Source organism: Megascapheus bottae, chromosome 4 (genome assembly GCF_031878675.1).
Source record: "Megascapheus bottae isolate mThoBot1 chromosome 4, mThoBot2.hap1, whole genome shotgun sequence".
Classification (NCBI taxonomy): domain Eukaryota; kingdom Metazoa; phylum Chordata; class Mammalia; order Rodentia; family Geomyidae; genus Megascapheus; species Megascapheus bottae.
The window spans coordinates 62,058,918-62,064,917 of record NC_143512.1 but is presented as its reverse complement, the minus strand read 5'-3'; positions in this window follow the sequence as shown (position 1 = coordinate 62,064,917).

Genomic DNA, 6,000 nt, shown 5'->3' with positions numbered 1-6,000 from the left:
CACTGTTCATTTCACCCATCCCCCCTTTATGGATGGGTGGTTGGTAGTCCTGACTGAGTTCTGTGCTGTTAAGAAGACAACAACCTTCACCTGGGTACAAAACAAATAGATCAACACTGATTTGTCAGAAGATTTAAATCTCTTCGCAGCCCTAACCTTTTAGATAAGAGAAATAATATTGTTGGATAGTTGCCTGAAGCATAAGCTGATGGTTAAATTATTCCTTTGGGTTAAGATCATCCGAGAGACTAAACAGTCATTTAACTGTCCAGTTTTGAGTCGTTGATAGAATTACTCTATTATACTTCAGTAATGCAAATAACTGAAAAATGTGGGTACCTTAGCTAATTATTTGATTGTCCAGATTAGTAATTTGGTGTTCTTCAAACAATTATTCTTTGAAAACTTGTTCACCCTTTATTTAAGTGGAAAGGTAGAAAAAGTAGACTGCTGGAACAGTATCCCAGGAAGCAAAGATTAACTTCTTAGCAGTTATCAGGGATGTGAACACATGGTTTTTGAGATTTTGAGGTTTTGAGGTTCTGTCAGCAACTTTGTAAAGTGACTCTCAATTGAATGTCCTTCTACATGGTGTTTTTCTTAATGGCTAGGCTGGATGGGTTTGAGAGAGAGAAAAACACAGAGATAATACAGCAGATAATCTGCTTTTTAGCATATGGGGGGCACATCTTGTCACCATGATTTAGCACCATTGACATTGGCGTTAGTTTCCTGAATGTGATGATGTTTGTCAGGTTTTCCCACTATAGATTACACTATTTTCTTCCAGTCTTTGAAACAAAGAATACACAAATACATCCCTTTTCTTCAGAGTTTCTAAGGTGTCTATCTAACCTAACATTAGGGATCAGGGATGCAAAAGCAGAAGGATCAAACTGAGCTTGCCTGGCACCAGTGGCTCACATCTATAATCCTAGCTACTCAAGAGACAGCTACCTAAGAAACACAGTTTGAAGCCAGCCAGAGCAGTAAGTAAGGTCATGAGGTTACTGCCAACTCACCACCAAAAAACTAGAAATGGTTCATATGTAAGGCACTAACCTTGAGTTAGTGCACATGTGTACACACAGTCCTGTACTACATAGAGAATCCCTTATACAGGCTGAAGAGTATATAAATTATTTAGATTCTTTATTAGAGATTTTTGTCTCCTATCTCCTTTGAATTTATTTAATCAGTCACTTTATAGCAGTGTTGAGTCATAGATACTTTATACTAAAACTATTCCAGCTTTGGTTACTGAATGGGTGCCTTTTTATCCCTTGACAATCCTCTATACACAATATAGATAGCTTTTGTTGTTTAACACTTTTTCATTTTCTGCTGCTACAAGATGATCTAGGCTCAACTGTGTATTTCCTGCCCTGGTCTTAGAATTAACCATTTCTTCAAGAAGTCTCTACTACTCTTAACGTATATTGGCATTAGAAACCAAGATTGGGCTAGGTGCTGTTGGCTTATGCCTATAATCCTAGCTACTTCGGTGGTGAGAGCTGATGATTGAGGTTGGAAGCCAGCATTGGCAGGAAAGTTCATGAGACCCTTGTTTGCAATTAACCACCAGAAAACTGTAGCTTAAAGTAGTCAAGGGCTAACCTTGCATGAAAAAGCTCTGAGACAGTGCCCAATCCCTGAGTTCAAGTCCAATGATGGGGCAGGGGAGAGGAAAGGGGAGGGCGGGGGGGATGTTAAATTATTTGGGGGTGTATCAGTTCTAGACTCTTTATGCTGAAAGAGCTAATACAGCTAAGTATAAGGTAACTCATAAATGAACCCATAATTTGTTCTATCCAGGGAATCATTCTGTCTTAGTGCATTAAAGCTGCTATTAAGAAAACACTAGGGTTGGAAGTTTGGCCTAGTGATAGAGTGTTTACCTAGCATGTACAAAGACCCTTGTTTGATCTCTCAGTACCACATACATGGAAAAAAGGTGGAAGTGGTGTTGGGGCTCAAGTAGTAGAGAAAGTCCAAGGACAGTGCTCAGGCCCTGAGTTTCAAGGCCCAGGACTGGCAAAAAGAAAAAAAAGAAAGGAAGAAGGAAGGAAGGAAGGAAGGAAGGAAGGAAGGAAGGAAGGAAGGAAGGAAGGAAGGAAGGAAAGAAAGAAAAAGAAAAGAAAAAACAAGCAAGCAAATGCTATAATTGGGTGGCATATAAATGACAAAAATCTATAGCTCATAGTTCTGGAGGCTAGGAAGTTCTAGATTAAGATACCAAGCAACATTAAGTATCTATAGAGGGACAGTTTTCTGGCTCATAGTTGATAGCTACTTGCTGGCAGGGAGCACATGGTGGGACAGGTAGGGCAGCTCTCTGGGAGCTCTTTATAAGGGCAACCATACCAGTCAAGAGGTCTTCCCTTCCATTACCTAATCATTAGCAACATCAGATTGGTCATTATGTTTTCATATATGAGGTGGTTTATGGTTTGGTTTTTTTTGGTGCCAGTTCTAGGGCTCCTACTCAAGGGGTGTGGGTGTTTTTTCTCTCAAGTCTGGTGCTCTGCCACTTGAGCCACATCTCTACTTCTGGCTGGTTTCCTGATTCATTGGAAATAAGACTCTCATGGTCTTTCTTTCCTGGGCCAGCTTTGAACTGCTATCCTTAGTTCTCAGCCTCTTGAGTAGCTAGAATCACAAGCATGAACCATTGGTACCTGGCTAATGCTTTTTTTGTTGTTGTTCAGCTCCTTTCCTGCCCTTCCATCCTGCACCATGTGAGGCAACAGTAAAAAGACCTCCACCATGCCAGCCCCATGATTTTGGACTTGCCAGCTTCCAGAACTATAATTGGAAGAAATACCTATTGTATGTAAATTACTCAGACTCAGATATTCTATTACAGGAGCCCAAAATATACTAAAATAGGGGGACAGAAACTCAAAAACACAACAAGCTCTAAACTCTTAGGGAAATGATTCTTGGCAACCTTCAGAAGTAGTCCTGGTATTCCTACAGGAGCAGCTTCCTGCCATGGATGTGGCTTCTGCAGCACCAGGCTGATAAGGGTCAACTAATGACCAGAAGTATTCTCCAGAATGCTCAAGGGCAGCTTCACAGAAGAATGCCATTGACAAAATACCTCCCCAAGAATGACTCCCCTCTCCTCCCCTTCTCTTCCCTCCCCTGCTCTGTCTTCCCCTGCCTTGATCCCCTCACTTCCTCTCCTTTTTTTTTTGGCAGTAACTAGAAGAGCATCCTATCACTTGAGCATCATGTCTTTGAAGATCATTAAAAAGTGTAAAGCTTTTCAGAAAGTAAAAACTGATCTAGATAGGGGTGAGGCTCAAGTAGTAGAGTGCCTGCCTTGCAAGCTTGAGTCCTTGAGTTCACTTCCTTGTATAATAACAAAAGAAAGTGAAGGAGAGAGGGAGGGAGAAAAAAAAAGGGAGAGAAAAAGGAAGGACGGAGACAGGAATGGCACACAGAGAGAAACACAGAAAGGGAGGAAGGAAGAAAGGAAGAGTGAGCCTCCACCTCCAGGGCACATTTAATGTAGGCGATGATTTGGATATAAAGTGTTCTGCAATAAAAAATTGCTATATGAAACAGTTGGTGCCTGGCACCATTTAGGGGAGATTCTAGAAATATTAGAACTAGGGCCTCAGTGGAGGAAGTAGGTCACTGAGGGCATATTCTCCAGGTCTAACTCTCCCTATTTCCAGCTCCAGATTTCCTTTCCAGTGTGACAGGAGTTACCTCCACCACATGCTCCTGTCATCGTGGGATAATATTCTTTTTTTTTTCTTTTATTAACTGCCACTATGTTTTAAGCTTCTCGATCAACATTTAGATAGAAAACATTCCCAAGTAACATCATTGACAACAGAAAAACAGCTCTGATAAAGCACAGACACTATTACCTATTGCAAAGCAGATACAAAGCATTCACAGGTAATGTTCTTTCTTACCATAGGTCTAGAAATTACTATGAAGCCAAGGATTGTGGACAGAAACTTCTGGAACTATGAACTAAACTAAATCTTTTCCTCCTTGTTTATGTTAGATAGGAATTTCCTCTTTACAAAGTATTTTCTCATCAAATACAACAGATACATACCATCATGCCCAGCTTTGCTATTATTTTGGATGAATTATATTTCAAATGAGTTAACCTAATGCTAAAATACTTTGTGAATGGCATCTTAGATTTGTGTAGTTTATGAATTGTGTAGTTTTATGATGGGTCCACTTCCAGGCTGTAGATGAGTATGGATTCTATTTAATGAAGGTATATCTGTCACAAAAGTCATATTTCATGTACAAAAGTATCCTTATTAATTAAAGAGTTGGATTGCAGCACTCAGTGTTGCCAGCCTCTCATTACCAGAGAATGAAAATAGATCCCTTTAACAATCAAGCTCTCCATACAGTAGTGTTCTCCCCTTCAGATAGATGTACATTACACCAACACAAGTCTCTTGCAAGTCCAAAAACACTATGTCATGCTATGCTGTCTCACAGTGGTGTGTTCCCAGAGGGCTCTATCTCTCTAGAGCCTTCTCTAATAGCACAGTACTTCTGAGGCTTTCTGTTTCCTCTCTCTCCCCTTGGGAGCTGCTTCTCCTCCGAGGGATGCTGCTCTGACTATGCCTTCACTCTCAGATAGCTGCACATACACGGTTTTGCCTTCCACCAGTTCACTGAAGATGGTTCTGATTCTGCAATACTGTTTGTTATCAGACTTCTTCCTTGCCCACCTCTGGTATCTGCCCTAACTTGTGGAAACTGAACCTTTTCATATACCATTTTCCTTCTCAGTGGCCTTTAAAAAACAAAACAAAACAAAAAAACTAAAAAAACTATCAAGGGAGGGGTCATGGCTCCAATGGTAGAGCACCTGCCTAGCAAGTATGAATGATACTTTTGATTCAAATTCCAAATAAGTAAGACCTTTCCCTTAAAGAATTTATGAATTTTATTCACCTAATCACATTCTAGAACTGAAATGTTTTGTTGTTAATAAAGCAACTATATTTTAACAGTTGCATTTCTTATAGACCTATGTAAATGTAATATTCTGTTCTTAATTTTTAAAAATGTTGTCATCTTTAAGTAATTGTACAGAAGTTGCCACTTAACAAAGAGTTTATGAATACACTGTGTCCTAATCAACAGCAGCCCTTTCAACATTCTCATCCATCCCTCCCCTACCCACCTCTGCTCTCAGCCTTGTTTAGTAGGATATACATTGAATTACTGGTTGCATTCTCCCTCTCTTCTGGTCACCTACCCTGGTGTTTTTTCTGTTTTATCACAACAGGGATTTTTCTGCTTCCGGAAACTGACAAAATAGTTACTTGTACGCATACATTCAAATGAAATATTTCTAAGGACTTTGACATAGTTTTTAGAATCCCCAACCAGATCCATTTTAAGGTTAAGATCTAATTAGATCCAGTATAGAACTCTAAGGTAGAGGCCAATGAAGAAATTTCTATGAAGAAATTTTAAGTGGCAGTCCAACTTCCTTTAGTGAAAGGAACTAAGGGAGGCATCCAGAGAGCTTTGCTGTGTGTCTTCTACAACTGTTTGGGTGAGGAGCCAGGAGTCACTGCCATGAGGTCTCCCTGTACTTCTGAGTTTGTTCTGGCCAAGGATGTAGACCACAAGAGAGAGCCAGCATGGAATAATTTCAGTCCTGACAATATGGCCCCAGAAGTAGAGAAACTCATCCGGCATAGAACTTGGACATTACGGGTTAGGAAAGAATTATAACGACTATTTTGTGGCAGGACTGGGACATGAGCTCTCTCAGGGCTTCAGGCATACACTTGGCTTTTTCACTTAAGGTATCACTGTATCACTGGAGCTAGACGTCCACTTCCGAAATGACTAATTGGAATTGAGGTGGATCCACTAAACTCATGGGAACTTCAGGTGATCTAACCTTAGGAGAGGAACAGATTGAACAGAGAATATAAACAAAAAATAGAAACTGGGAGAAAGCCGAGATGGAAAGGATCATGCCCTTCCACT